Here is a 16,291-nt window from a genome sequence, read left to right on the forward strand (position 1 = left end):
GGACATGGTTTCAACACCAGTCATTGGTCTCAATGAGGCCTTTCTGTAGAATGTCTACATCACATGGGGAGTTAATAATGGCTCCCAGCTTGGAGTTGTCTGTGAAGTTGGTCAGCCAAAGTCCCACTGTGTTGGCCTGGACTTCTGGGAAGTAGATGCCTAACAGGAGAGGACCCAGGACTGATCCCTGTGGCACTCCACTCATGACTGGTCGGCAGTCTGACTTGGAGTCTGTTACTTTTGCACTGTGTGTTCTATCTGTGAGCCAGTTTGCAACCCACCTAGTGATATATGGGTTGATGCCTAGTTTTGTGAATTTATCAATAATTCCTGAGTGGAGAATGGTATCAATGGCCTTGGCCAAACCCAGGTAGGCTGTATGAACTGCCTTACCCTCATCCACAGCTCTGGTGACTGACTCAAAGAAGTCAACCAGGTTGAGCAGGCATGATCTACCTTTCACAAAACCAAATTGAGTGGGATCTAGAGTTTGGATATTCCCTATATCCTTGTTAATTAGGTCCATGATGGTGTGCTCCATAGCCTTACATATCAGACTTGTCAGGCTAATGGGGCAATAATTCCCAGGATCTGTAGTCACTCCCCCTTTATGGAGAGGGATGACTGTAGCAGTGTGCCATTCGGTAGGGACAAAGCCTGAAATGAGGCTGTGATTGAACAGAACAGGGCACACAGATGTGGTGACAGTTCACTTTGTAGTTCATGTAGAACAAATCCAGAGATATTGTTGGGTCCCATGAAAGCTGTATTCTTGGCCTTGGATAATGCAGCTTTAAGCTGTGCTGCAGTAATGCTGGGTACCTGGCATTCCTCCAGTATTCTGTTTGGTCCTTTGGGGTGAGGGGTAAAGTTGGCACTGAATCTGTCAGCCAGTATGTTGGCAATATCTGTTGGCTCAGTATTGGAGGTACCATTGTGCAGTAGCTCAGAGAAAACCTGGGTATTACCAAGTAGATTCCTGATATAACTGTAGAAGTTTTTATGGTTGTTTTTAGTGTCTGTCACAATTCTGCCTTCATAGCTGGCTTTAGAGGTTTTGATGAGGGATCTCAACTTTTTGTTGAGGCTAATAAGGGAATTTTTCCAGTGTTGGGACTTCACCTTTTTTTGCAACAGTTTCTTTCTTCTGTTGTAGAGTTTATTAATGGCGGGGAACCGTTAGATTGCCTTCCTTTTTTTGAAGGAGAGCATCTTGGTGCTGTTGGGTATGGCTAGTTCCATGTATTCATGTACATGTTCGTACAGTGTATTGGTGTATGATTTGGCAGTCATGCATCTATTTTCCATTGACATGGGTGCTGCGAAGTTAGACATCTCTGTTTTTAGGAGTCCAAAGTCAGTTTTAGAGAAATTTTTCATGGTGGTTACCTTTGCGGGGGTGTGGGTGGATTTCTGTGTTGATTAGTTTGTGGTTGGATCTAACCAGGGAGCAATTGACTATTGGTGTAGAGCAATGGTTGCCCATGTTAGTAATAACCAGGTCAAGGATGTTGCTTCCTCTAGTGGGGGTAAGAATGTGCTGGTCCAGGGCACTGGAATTGAATTCCAGGAAGCATTGGGCCAGAGTATTGGTGCATGAGTAGTTTTCCCAGTTGATGGAGGGGTAGTTGAAGTCACTTAGTATGAGTGTTGGGTTGGACCCTAATAGTTTCCAGGGTGTTTAGGAACATGGAGTGAGAGTCTTGGGACATGGTTGGTGACCTATAGCTGGCTATGACCTGAATCGATGTTATACCCGATGTTAGTTGTACCTGAAGTATCTCAGATGCATTATGCTGGGCTACTAGTCTGGAGGTGTGCATATCCTTTATGAATGTGGAGACACCACCACCTTTGGTGCCTCAGTCCATGATCTGGGGCCGAAAGGTGTAGAATGAGTTAAAGCCTGGTAGTGTTACACCACTTTAATATAAACAAAGTGCTAGACCTTAGAGATGCAAATTGAATCTTTTGGCATCAATTCTTAATCGGAAATAAATCACATAATACAGATGATCTTCTTGTAAGACATTGTTTAGAAAATAATAGTTTGTTGACTTTACAATCTTGTCAAAAATATGTTAGTGATAAAATCAGAATCTCCATGCATTTTCAAACAAAACTTATTCCAAAAATGCTTGCATTTTTTTTCAGACTCAATAGTAACTAAAACAAGAATAAATCATATATATCAATAATTTATAAAATAATAAGAGAAGAGTTTGGTTCCACAAATTCATTATTTTGGAATACATCAACTAAGATTAATGAGAAGGCCTTTTCTGATGAAGATAAATACTTATTTCTTAAATCTGCAGGAAAATCGACTTCTTTTTATTGGAAATATATACGTAGAGATTTCTTCACAGAGATTTTTTTAACTCTAGATAAAGTAGCTTTAATATATACCTATGGGAGAATTAATTGGTGGAGGTGTAATGAAGTCTCTAATGCAGATTTGGTTTCATATGATGTTGGATTGTAAAATAATAACTCCATTTTTGGGTTGAATTTTGCCCAAGCTTTGTGGACAGATAATTGTATAAGTTCTAATTCCTTGTTCTTATTTAATGCTCCAGTTCTGGGTTCTGTTCCTAGGGTGCAGGTGCCTGTCCTTATTTAATGCTCCAGTTCCTGATTCTATTGTTAAGGTGCAGGTGCCTGTCCTTATTTAATGCTCCAGTTCAGGATTCTGTTCTAAGGTGCAGGTGCCTGTCCTTATTTAATGCTCCAGTTCTGGATTCTGTTCCTAGGGTGCAGGTGCCTGTTCTTTTTTAATGCTCCATTTCTGGATTCTGTTCCTAGGGTGCTGGTGCCTATCCTTATTTAATGCTCCAGTTCTGGATTTTGTTCCTAAGGTGCTTGTGCCTGTCCTTATTTAATGCTCCAGTTCCGGATTCTGTTTCTAAGGTGCAGGTGCCTGTCCTTATTTAATGCTCCAGTTCTGGATTCCGTTCCTAGGGTACAGGTGCCTGTCCTTATTTAATGCTCCAGTTCTGGATTCCGTTCCTAGGGTGCAGGTGCCTGTCCTTATTTAATGCTCCAGTTCTGGATTCTGTTCCTAGGGTGCAGGTGCCTGTCCTTATTTAATGCTCCAGTTCCAGATTCTGTTCCTAAGGTGCAGGTGCCTGTCCTTATTTAATGCTCCAGTTCCGGATTCTGTTCCTAAGGTGCAGGTGCCTGTCCTTATTTAATGCACCAGTTCCGGATTCTGTTCCTAGGGTGCAGGTGCCTGTCCTTATTTAATGCTCCAGTTCTGGATTCTGTTCATAGGGTGCAGGTGCCTGTCCTTATTTAATGCTCCAGTTCCGGATTCTGTTCCTAAGGTGCAGGTGCCTGTCCTTATTTAATGCTCCAGTTCCAGATTTTGTTGTTAAGGTGCAGGTGTCTGTCCTTATTTAATGCTCCAGTTCCAGATTCTGTTCCTAAGGTGCAGGTGCCTATCCTTATTTAATGCTCCAGTTCCGGATTCTGTTCCTAAGGTGCAGGTGCCTGTCCTTATTTAATGCTCCAGTTCTGGATTTTGTTCCTAAGGTGCAGGTGCCTGTCCTTATTTAATGCTCCAGTTCCGGATTCTGTTCCTATGGTGCAGGTGCCTGTCCTTATTTAATGCTCCAGTTCTGGATTCTGTTCCTAAGGTGCAGGTGCCTGTCCTTATTTAATGCTCCAGTTCCGGATTCTGTTCCTAGTGTGCAAGTGCCTGTTCTTATTTAATGCTCCAGTTCTGGATTATGTTCCTAGGGTGCAGGTGTTTGTCCTTATTTAATGCTCCAGTTCTGGATTTCATTCCTATAGTGCAGGTGCCTGTCCTTATTTAATGCTCCAGTTCCGGATTCTGTTTCTAAGGTGCAGGTGCCTGTCCTTATTTAATGCCTCAGTTCTGGATTCTGTTCCTAAGGTGCAGGGGCCTCTCCTTTGGTCTGTTATAGCTACGGCAGGAAAAATAATTACAAAGAATTGGGAATGCACAATTACTCTTTCTTTCGCTAAATTCATTAATTTAGCAAAAAATTTATGTAAAAAAGAATTGTCAGCTGCCAAAATGGGAACTTTATATATCACTCACCAATTTAGATTTTGGTCAAAATTAAGTGATTTACTTGATAAATGTTAATGATTTTGTTTTCTATGCTTGATTTTGCTGCGGATATTTGTAAATAGTTATGCTTTTGTACTATTTATCTTTAAATAATTTTGTACAATCTTTGTTTTAAAATTAATAAAACGTTGTTTAAAAAAGAGTGAGTTATAGCTGTCAAATTAAATAAAGAAGACCAAAAGCAATCATTTTGGCATTGTAATGCTGACTTCAATGTTACATAAATTATGTGGCCATGCCCAAAAGGATTAATATCTTGCAAGCTAATATACATGATGATACATCTGCGGAGTGGCATCTATATTAAAAAACCAAAACAGGAATCACGGAGTATAAGTGAATGGTGGGAAAGGTATGTAACAGGAAGAGCGTGTCACTTAGGATGCAGGCATTGACAGTCTGCAGCTCTCTGTCTGTAACTAGCTGTTTGACTCCCCCTCGAGGCTCTGTGTCAAATTAAACATAGGGAGAAGCCTGACAGCAGTGTTCAGATGCAGATCAACGATGAGCAATTTAAAATGTCTCATCAAGAGCCAAAATCTTATAATTAAAGCTATACTGCTGTAAAAAAAACACTGTAAAGTATAAAGTAGTAGTCTAATTAACAGCAGGGCTGCATTTCTAAATCTTGTTCTGCATACATAGTGTTAAAAAAGCAGATGTTCAGAGTTACTGAAGTTTATTTATATTGAGAGAGGAGGATGCAAGAACAGAGCCCTCTGTAGGGTGTTGCCACAATATAAAATCATCTTTTGTTAGAAAGCTTCAATTCTGAAATAAGACTTGCTACACTATGTTTTAATGAAATGACTTAACACCATAATCAAAATTCATTTGTGGATCAGGTTGTTGAAATTGCTAAAATGTTTATGCATACATTATTTGTTGACACCATATAAGTTTTCTCTTGCAAAAATGAATATGTATTCTTTTTCTGTTTAAAGCAGGGGAATTTATGTAATGCATCTCTCTAAATACTTGATTACTGATGGAATTTTTAAAAAGCATTTCTTATCTTTGATTTGTTGACATTCACATGTAGTAAATAGGAACAATATGAAGTGTAGACATGACTCCAAGAATTTTATAATGAAAACAATATGCCGCATTTTTCAACCTCCTATAGTATATAAACTCCCAGTATGTATATATTACTGCATCTCTTCAAGCTGACATCTGAGTGAAGAGTAAAATACTTATATGTTCAGCACACTGACTGCAACAAGAAATGTAATTACAGGTTAGATAGATATATTTACGTTTCAGCCCAATTTCTATACTGTGTAAAATAAATGTCGGATCTTCAGTTTTCATTTGGGCCTGGAGGTCTTAGTAATATGAAACGTCAGCACAAGTCAAACATAATAAGTGCAGAGTATTTGTGCTTCTGACTGAAAAAGCTTTAATTTGACAAAACATACCATGCCAAAACATGTCCTCCCAAAACATGCCAAGCTGAAACATGTTCTCCCACAACATGCCAAGCTGATACATGCTGTGACAATACATGCCGTGACAAAATGCTACTGGAAATGTATATCACTGCTGAATGCACTTCTGAAAGTCTTGCTGTTCAGTCTTAATTTCTCTTGACACAGTTGATAGAGTAGCTATGGCAGTGGGCAGAGGGGACAGGCATGCGTGTGATTTATAGAGGACTAGACCCTTCCTCAGCCCCTAAAGTGTCCTTCTTATCATACTGTATTAAAACCGAGCAATAGGAAATAATTAGAGCAATCAGGCTAAATAAGAAGAAACATATTTTACTTTCTTAACATTTTCCTTTCTTTTTGGTTTAGCCACAGATATTTTGCAAAGAAAAAGTGTCATTATTATTGCACTGTTAAAGTGTACCCTACTTGTTTTCACAGTTATAAGGCTCAAAAACATAGAATCACAGAATAAAATAAAATAAAAGAACCATTAATTAACTGGATGAGACAAAATAAGTCAGTGACTAATCACCAGAGATCCTGTCTTGTCTCATAGGTACTGTAGATGTAGTCAGCTATACTCATACTGCTATTGAGAAATAACATGAAATAATTTCTCTTTATATGAGACAGGTAGTGTAAATTCAGTAGCTTTCAATGACTGAACTATATTTCATTTGCTTTCACATTTAGACCATAAGTCCTTTGGTAGGGGTCACCTGGACACACAGTGAAGAAAAAGTGACATGCTTATTTAAATTGCCTAGCAATGCCTCTTGGTTGCGACATTATACAGTTGTTTATTACTTTTGGCTCTATGTTTCTTATAAACTGCAAATGTATGCTTTTTGTCCCGGAGATTCATTAAATTCTTGCCACATCATGTTAAGGGCCACAGTAAAAAGGCCCTGTTAACACAATGCAACATTTTGCAATTCATAAACGTTTTAGCTGAAATGATGAAAGAGTTCGTTACTGGCTAATTTGCATGTCTATGAATCAGAGTTAATTACTTTAAGTGCAGATTAGCACTTCCCACAGTAGTTAACAGTAATTAAATGTGTTGGCCATATCATGTAGACAAAGGCATCCCTCTCCCCAGTCACTGTTCCCCCCACCCTTAACACAGAACACAGTCCCCATACCTGTCCCTGAGTAGTTTGCATGTCCCAATGTTTCCTTACCCAGCCCAAGGCCATCAGAGAAGGTTGTAGTCTTGCATTGCACATAATATGCCTGGTGTCTAGTGACCCCCACACCCTCTGATCCCTGTGCTTTGAGAAGTGCAGTTAAGGCATACAAGTAATATCTGTGGGATTTACTGACCTCCATCTTCACCCCTACAGTGATTTAAGTGCAAATAAGACAAAAGAGTGGCATCCCTGGTGTTTAACATTCCCTGCATGCCCTAATCCCAATACTACTTTAAATGCTGTTAAGATAAAGAGCAAAATCCCTAAAAGGGAAGGCATCTCTGATCAGTACTAGCAAAAAATTACGATCCCTCATAAAATCCTCCAAGGCCAGCTTCGAGAAAAAAATTGCACAGACACTAAGGACAATCACAAGGCTTTTTTAAGCTATGTTAGGAACCTGGGGTGCAACTCCCAGATATGCTCAGAGTTGATTCTAAATGACAAAAAATTCACGGAACCCACAGACATTGCCAACATCCTGGCAGACAGGTTTAGTGCAAACTCCCCCCCCCTCCCCCCCAAAACAGCAAATATCTATCCAAGCAGAGTGTAGCCCCCCCTAGCATCTCAGATGCTCAGGCGAAAGCCGCCCTCTCCAAAGCAAAAAACACTGCTTCAATGGGACCAGACGGTGTCCCGGGTTGCGTACTACACAAACTCCAAGAAGAACTAAACCCTCATGTAAAAATGCTGTACAATCTCAGCCTTACTACAGGATATGTACCCAATGAATGGCGTACAGCAACAGTGGTCCCTCTCCACAAAGGTGGTGCCTCGACGGACCCTGGAAACTACCGCCCCATAAGCCTGACTAGCCTAGTCTGCAAGGCTATGGAGAGGATCATAATGGAACTCATAAACAATGACATTGGGGACCTACAGACACTGGATCCTACCCAGTTCGGCATTGTCAAGGGCAGATCCTGCCTCTTGAACCTGGTCAACTTCTTTGAAACAGTCACCAAGGCCATAGATGAAGGGAAGGTAGTCACACAGCCTATCTGGACCTTGCGAAGGCATTTGACACAATACCCCACTCGGGCATCATAGATAAGCTATCCAGCTTAAATATAAACCCCTATGTCACAAGATGGGTTGCAAACTGGCTCAAAGACAGAACCCACAGAGTCAGAATTTTTGGAGCCATGTCTGACTCAAAACTGGTTACAAGTGGTATCCCACAAGGCTCAGTTCTGGGACCTCTCTTGTTAGGTATATATTTTTCTGAGGTACAAGCTAAAATGGGAGGACTGTGGCTGAAAAAGTTCGCAGATGGCTGCAAACTGGGAGCCATAATTGACTCACCAGCTGACATGAGCATCCTTCAAAAAGGTCTCACAGAGACAGATAACTGGTGCAAGAGCCATGGTCTAAATCTAAATGCCAAAAAGTGTATAGTCATACTCTTTGGCAAAAAAAAAGTACCCACAAATTACCACATAGGTGGAAACCCATTAAGCACAGAGAAAGTAATTAGGGATCTGGAGACCCAAGTTGATAGTAATCTCCCCTTTGATAACCACATTGCCAAAGTGGTTAGAAAAACCTTCTACATAGCCCACCTTATCATGAAAAGATTCACATCTAGATCAAAGGAGGTCATAGTGCCCCTTTATGCAACCCTAATCAGGCCCATAATAGAGTACAATGCCCCTTTTGGGATGTATATTACCCGACACCTGCAGCAACTAGAAAGACCCCAAAAGTACCTCACAAAAAGAGTCAAAGGACTCAAACAGATGCCATATGCTGCTTGGATAAAAAAACTCCAGCTCTACTCAGTTGCATACCGCCTACTTCGAGGCGATCTATGCCTGACATATAAAGCAATGTCCAACCCAGAATTAATGAACATGCTCCACCTGAGAAAATCCAAATCCCTTAGAGCTACGCGCTCGAGGGATCTGAACCTCTGCATAGAAATAAACAGAACATGTTGGAGGGATAGATTCATAACACAGAGGCTCCCTTCACTCTGGAATAGAATCCCAGTCCATGTTAGGCAGAGCCCCTCACTGACTCTCTTCAAGAAGAATCTTGATGAGTTGATGGGGGATCATAGGTTTACCCCGGGGATTACTTCAGTGTCACTACTAGACAGAGGCATGGTAAACTAACCTTAAAAAGGGCACGGTAAACTCAAATCAAAGGGTGGTGAAAGCCAAACCCAATCGGGCTAGGCTTATAAATGCCTCAGGGCAGATATCTTAGCATGAAGCTATGAACCTATAAAACAGTACTATTCCTAGTGTCCAGTGATCCCTCCATCTCTGATCTCTGTACTAGTTTAAGTGCTGTTAAGATAAAACAGTACTATTCCTAGTGTCCAGTGATCCCTCCATCTCTGATCTCTGTACTAGTTTAAGTGCTGTTAAGATAAAACAGTACTATTCCTAGTGTCCAGTCATCCATCCATCTCTGATCTCTGTACTAGTTTAAGTGCTGTTAAGATAAACCAGTACTATTCCTAGTCTCCAGTGATCCCTCCATCTCTGATCTCTGTACTAGTTTAAGTGTTGTTAAGATAAAATAGTACTATGCCTAGTGTCCAGTGATCCCTCCATATCTGATCTCTGTAATAGTTTAAGTGCTGTTAAGATAAAACAGTACTATTCTTAGTGTCCAGTGATTCCTCCATCTCTAATCTCTGTACTAGTTTAAGTGTTGTTAAGATAAAACAGTACTATTCCTAGTGTCCAGTCATCCCTCCATCTCTGATCTCTGTACTAGCTTAAGTGTTGTTAAGATAAAACAGTACTATTCCTAGTGTACAGTTATCCTTCCATCTCTGATATCTGTACTAGCTTAAGTGTTGTTAAGATAAAACAGTACTATTCCTAGTGTACAGTTATCCCTCCATCTATGATATCTGTACTAGTTTCTGTTGTTAAGATAAAACAGTACTATTCCTAGTGTACAGTCATCGCTCCATCTCTGATATATGTACTAGTTTGTGTTGTTAAGATAAAACAGTACTATTCCTAGTGTCCAGTCATCCCTCCATCTCTGATCTCTGTACTAGTCTGAGTGCTGTTAAGATAAAACAGAACTATTCCTAGTGTCCAGTCATCCCTCCATCTCTGATCTCTGTACTACTTTAAGTGTTGTTAAGATAAAACAGTACTATTCCTAGTGACCAGTCATCCCTCCATCTCTGATCTCTGTACTAGTTTAAGTGTTGTTAAGATAAAACAGTACTATTCCTAGTGTCCAGAGATCCCTCCATCTCTGATCTCTGTACTAGTTTAAGTGTTGTTAAGATAAAACATTACTATTCCTAGTGTCCAGTGATCCCTCCATCTCTGATCTCTGTACTAGTTTAAGTGTTGTTAAGATAAAACAGTACTATTCCTAGTGTCCAGTGATCCCTCCATCTCTGATCTCTGTACTAGTTTAAGTGTTGTTAAGATAATACAGTACTATTCCTAGTGTCCAGTGATCCCTCCATCTCTGATCTCTGTACTAGTTTAAGTGTTAAGATAATACAGTACTATTCCTAGTGTCCAGTGATCCCTCCATCTCTGATCTCTGTACTAGTTTAAGTGATGTTAAGATAAAACAGTACTATTCCTAGTGTCCAGTGATCCCTCCATCTCTGATCTCTGTACTAGTTTAAGTGTTGTTAAGATAAAACAAGACTCTTCCTAGTGTCCAGTGATCCCTCCATCTCTGATCTCTGTACTAGTTTAAGTGTTGTTAAGATAAAACAGTACTATTCGTAGTGCCCAGTGATCCCTCCATCTCTAATCTCTGTAATAGTTTAAGTGTTGTTAAGATAAAACAGTACTATTCCTAGTGTCCAGTGATCCCTCCATCTCTGATCTCTGTACTAGTTTAAGTGTTGTTAAGATAAAACAGTTCTATTCCTAGTGTCCAGTCATCCCTCCATCTCTGATCTCTGTACTAGTTTAAGTATAAAGATAAAACAGTGCTATTCCTAGTGTCCAGTCATCCCTCCATCTCTGATCTCTGCACTAGTTTAAGTGTTAAGATAAAACAGTACTATTCCTACTGTCCAGTGATCCCTCCATCTCTGATCTCTGTACTAGTTTAAGTGTTGTTAAGATAAAACAGCACTATTCCTAGGGACCAGTGATCCCTCCATCTCTGATCTCTGTACAAGCTTAAGGGATTTTAAGATAAAACAGTACTATATCTAGTGTCCAGTCATCCCTACATCTCTGATCTCTGTACTAGTTTAAGTGTTGTTAAGATAAAACAGTACTATTCCTAGTGTCCAGTCATCCCTCCATCTCTGATCTTTGTACAAGTTGACTTGTTAAGATAAAACAGTTCTATTCCTAGTGTCCAGTCATCCCTCCATCTCTGATCTCTGTACTAGTTTGTGTTGTTAAGATAAAACAGTACTATTTATAGTGTCCAGTGATCCCTCCATCTCTGATCCCTGTACTAGTTTAAGTGTTGTTAAGATAAAACAGCACTATTCCTAGTGTCCAGTGATCCCTCCATCTCTGATCTCTGTACTAGTTTAAGTGTTGTTAAGATAAAACAGTACTATTCCAAGTGTCCAGTGATCCCTCCATCTCTGATCTCTGTACTAGTTTAAGTGTTATTAAGATAAAGCAGTACTATTCCTAGTGTCCAGTGATCCCTCCATCTCTGATCAATGTAATAGTTTAAGTGTTAAGATAAAACAGTGCTACTCCTAGTGTCCAGTCATCCCTCCATCTCCGATCTCTGTACTAGTTAAAGAGCTGTTAAGATAAAACAGTACTAATCCTAGTGTCCAGTGATCCCTCCATCTCTGATCTCTGTACTAGTTTAAGTGTTGTTAAAATAAAACAGTACTATTCCTAGTGTCCAGTCATCCCATCATCTCTGATCCCTGTACTAGTTAAAGTGCTGTTAAGAGAAAACAGTACTATTCCTAGTGTCCAGTGAGCCCTCTTTCTCTGATCTCTGTACTAGTTTAAGTGTTGTTAAGATAAAACAGTACTATTCCTAGTGTCCAGTGATCCCTCCATTTCTGATCTCTGTACTAGTTTAACTGTTTAGATAAAACACTACTATTCCTAGTGTCCAGTGATCCGTCCTTCTCTGATCTCTGTACTAGTTTAAGTGTTGTTAAGATAAAACACTACTATTCCTAGTGTCCAGTGATCCCTCCATCTCTGATTTCTGTACTAGTTTAAGTGCTATTAAGACAAAACAGTACTATTCCTAGTGTCCAGTGATCCCACCATGTCTGATCTCTGTACTAGTTTAAGTGCTGTTAAGATAAAACAGTACTATTCCTAGTTCCAGTGATCCCTCCATCTCTGATCTCTGTACTAGTTTAAGTGTTGTTAAGATGAAACAGTACTATTCCTAGTGTCCAGTGATCCCTCCATCTCTGATCTCTGTACTAGTTTAAGTGTTAAGATAAAACAACTCTATTCCTAGTGTCCAGTCATCCCTCCATCTCTGATCTCTGTACTAGTTTAAGTGTTGTTAAGATAAAACAGTACTATTCCTAGTGTCCAGTCATCCCTCCATCTCTGATCTCTGTACTAGTTTAAGTGTTGTTAAGATAAAACAGTACTATTCCTAGTGTCCAGTGATCCCTCCATCTCTGATCTCTGTACTAGTTTAAGTGTTGTTAAGATAAAACAGTACTATTCCTAGTGTCCAGTGATCCCTCCATCTCTGATCTCTGTACTAGTTTAAGTGTTGTTAAGATAAAACAAGACTCTTCCTAGTGTCCAGTGATCCCTCCATCTCTGATCTCTGTACTAGTTTAAGTGATGTTAAGATAAAACAGTACTATTCCTAGTGTAAAGTGATCCCTCCATGTCTGATCTCTGTACTAGTTTTGGTGTTGTTAAGATAAAACAATACTATTCCTAGTGTCCAGTGATCCCTCCATCTCTGATCTCTGTACTAGTTTAAGTGTTGTTAAGATAAAACAATACTATTCCTAGTGTCCAGTCATCCCTCCATCTCTGATATCTGTACTAGTTTAAGTGTTGTTAAGATAAAACAGTACTATTCCTAGTGTCCAGTCATCCCTCCATCTCTGATCTCTGTACTAGTTTAAGTGTTGTTAAGATAAAACAGTACTATTCCTAGTGTCCAGTGATCCCTCCATCTCTGATCTCTGTACTAGTTTAAGTGTTGTTAAGATAAAACAGTACTATTCCTAGTGTCCAGTGATCCCTCCATCTCTGATCTCTGTACTAGTTTAAGTGTTAAGATAAAACAGTACTATTCCTAGTGTCCAGTGATCCCTCCATCTCTGATCTCTGTACTAGTTTAAGTGTTGTTAAGATAAAACAGTACTATTCCTAGTGTCCAGTGATCCCTCCATCTCTGATCTCTGTACTAGTTTAAGTGTTGTTAAGATAAAACAGTACTATTCCTAGTGTCCAGTGATCCCTCCATCTCTGATCTCTGTACTAGTTTAAGTGTTGTTAAGATAAAACAGTACTATTCCTAGTGTCCAGTCATCCCTCCATCTCTGATCTTTATACTAGTTTACGTGTTAAGATAAAACAGTTCTATTCCTAGTGTCCAGTCATCCCTCCATCTCTGATCTCTGTACTAGTTTAAGTGTTGTTAAGATAAAACAGTACTATTCCTAGTGTCCAGTGATCCCTCCATCTCTTAATTCTGTACTAGTTTAAGTGTTGTTAAGATAAAACAGTACTATTCCTAGTGTCCAGTGATCCCTCCATCTCTGATCTCTGTACTAGTTTAAGTGTTGTTAAGATAAAACAGTACTATTCCAAGTGTCCAGTGATCCCTCCATCTCTGATCTCTGTACTAGTTTAAGTGTTGTTAAGATAAAGCAGTACTATTCCTAGTGTCCAGTGATCCCACCATATCTGATCAATGTAATAGTTTAAGTGTTAAGATAAAACAGTGCTACTCCTAGTGTCCAGTCATCCCTCCATCTCCGATCTCTGTACTAGTTAAAGTGCTGTTAAGATAAAACAGTACTATTCCTAGTGTCCAGTGATCCCTCCATCTCTGATCTCTGTACTAGTTTAAGTGTTGTTAAAATAAAACAGTACTATTCCTAGTGTCCAGTCATCCCACCATCTCTGATCCCTGTACTTGTTAAAGTGCTCTTAAGATAAAAAGGTACTATTCCTAGTGTCCAGTGAGCCCTCCTTCTCTGATCTCTGTACTAGTTTAAGTGTTGTTAAGATAAAAGAGTACTATTCCCAGTGTCCAGTGATCCCTCCGACTCTGATCTCTGTACTAGTTTAACTGTTAAGATAAAACACTACTATTCCTAGTGTCCAGTGATCCGTCTTTCTCTGATCTCTGTACAAGTTTAAGTGTTGTTAAGATAAAACAGTACTATTCCTAGTGCCCAGTGATCCCGCCATCTCTAATCTCTGTAACAGTTTAAGTGTTGTTAAGATAAAACAGTACTATTCCTAGTGTCCAGTTATCCCTCCATCTCTGATCTTTATACTAGTTTACGTGTTAAGATAAAACAGTTCTATTCCTAGTGTCCAGTCATCCCTCCATCTCTGATCTCTGTACTAGTTTAAGTGTTGCTAAGATAAAACAGCACTATTCCTAGTGTCCAGTGATCCCTCCATCTCTGATTTCTGTACTAGTTTAAGTGTTGCTAAGATAAAACAGCACTATTCCTAGTGTCCAGTGATCCCTCCATCTCTGATCTCTGTACTAGTTCAATTGTTGTTAAGAAAAAACAGTACTATTCCTAGAGTCCAGTGATCCCTCCATCTCTGATCTCTGTACTAGTTTAAGTGTTGTTAAGATAAAACAGTACAATTCCAAGTGTCCAGTGATCCCTCCATCTCTGATCTCTGTACTAGTTTAAGTGTTGTTAAGATAAAGCAGTACTATTCCTAGTGTCCAGTGATCCCACCATATCTGATCAATGTAATAGTTTAAGTGTTAAGATAAAACAGTACTATTCCTAGTGTCCAGTCATCCCTCCATCTCTGATCTCTGTACTAGTTTAAGTGTTAAGATAAAACAGTACTATTCCTAGTGTCCAGTCATCCCTCCATCTCTGATCTTTGTACTAGTTTAAATGTTAAGATAAAACAGTACTATTCCTAGTGTCCAGTCATCCCTCCATCTCTGATCTCTGTACTAGTTTAAGTGTTGTTAAGATAAAACAGTACTATTCCTAGTGTCCAGTCATCCCTCCATCTCTGATCTCTGTACTAGTTTAAGTGTTGTTAAGATAAAACAGTACTATTCCTAGTGTCCAGTCATCCCTCCATCTCTGATCTCTGTACTAGTTTAAGTGTTGTTAAGATAAAACAGTACTATTCCTAGTGTCCAGTGATCCCTCCATCTCTGATCTCTGTACTAGTTTAAGTGTTGTTAAGATAAAACAGTACTATTCCTAGTGTCCAGTGATCCCTCCATCTCTGATCTCTGTACTAGTTTAAGTGTTGTTAAGATAAAACAGTACTATTCCTAGTGTCCAGTGATCCCTCCATCTCTGATCTCTGTACTAGTTTAAGTGTTGTTAAGATAAAACAGTACTATTCCTAGTGTCCAGTGATCCCTCCATCTCTGATCTCTGTACTAGTTTAAGTGTTAAGATAAAACAGTACTATTCCTAGTGTCCAGTCATCCCTCCATCTCTGATCTCTGTACTAGTTTAAGTGTTGTTAAGATAAAACAGTACTATTCCTAGTGTCCAGTGATCCCTCCATCTCTGATCTCTGTACTAGTTTAAGTGTTGTTAAGATAAAACAGTACTATTCCTAGTGTCCAGTGATCCCTCCATCTCTGATCTCTGTACTAGTTTAAGTGCTGTTAAGATAAAACAGTACTATTCCTAGTGTCCAGTGATCCCTCCATCTCTGATCTCTGTACTAGTTTAAGTGTTGTTAAGATAAAACAGTACTATTCCTAGTGTCCAGTGATCCCTCCATCTCTGATCTCTGTACTAGTTTAAGTGTTGTTAAGATAAAACACTACTATTCCTAGTGTCCAGTGATCCCTCCATCTCTGATCTCTGTACTAGTTTAAGTGTTGTTAAGATAAAACAGTACTATTCCTAGTGTCCAGTGATCCTCCATCTCTGATCTCTGTACTAGTTTAAGTGTTGTTAAGATAAAACAGTACTATTCCTAGTGTCCAGTGATCCCTCCATCTCTGATCTCTGTACTAGTTTAAGTGTTGTTAAGATAAAACAGTACTATTCCTAGTGTCCAGTGATCCGTCCTTCTCTGATCTCTGTACTAGTTTAAGTGTTGTTAAGATAAAACACTACTATTCCTAGTGTCCAGTGATCCCTCCATCTCTGATCTCTGTACTAGTTTAAGTGTTGTTAAGATAAAACAGTACTATTCCTAGTGTCCAGTGATCCCTCCATCTCTGATCTCTGTACTAGTTTAAGTGTTGTTAAGATAAAACAGTACTATTCCTTCTGTGCAGTGATCCCTCCATCTCTGATCTCTGTACTAGTTTAAGTGTTAAGATAAAACAGTACTATTCCTAGTGTCCAGTCATCCCTCCATCTCTGATCTCTGTACTAGTTTAAGTGTTGTTAAGATAAAACAGTACTATTCCTAGTGTCCAGTCATCCCTCCATCTCTGATCTTTTTTTTTAAAAAAACTTT

Source organism: Protopterus annectens, chromosome 16.part0 (assembly GCF_019279795.1).
Source record: "Protopterus annectens isolate FY-2018-M chromosome 16.part0, PAN1.0, whole genome shotgun sequence".
Classification (NCBI taxonomy): domain Eukaryota; kingdom Metazoa; phylum Chordata; order Ceratodontiformes; family Protopteridae; genus Protopterus; species Protopterus annectens.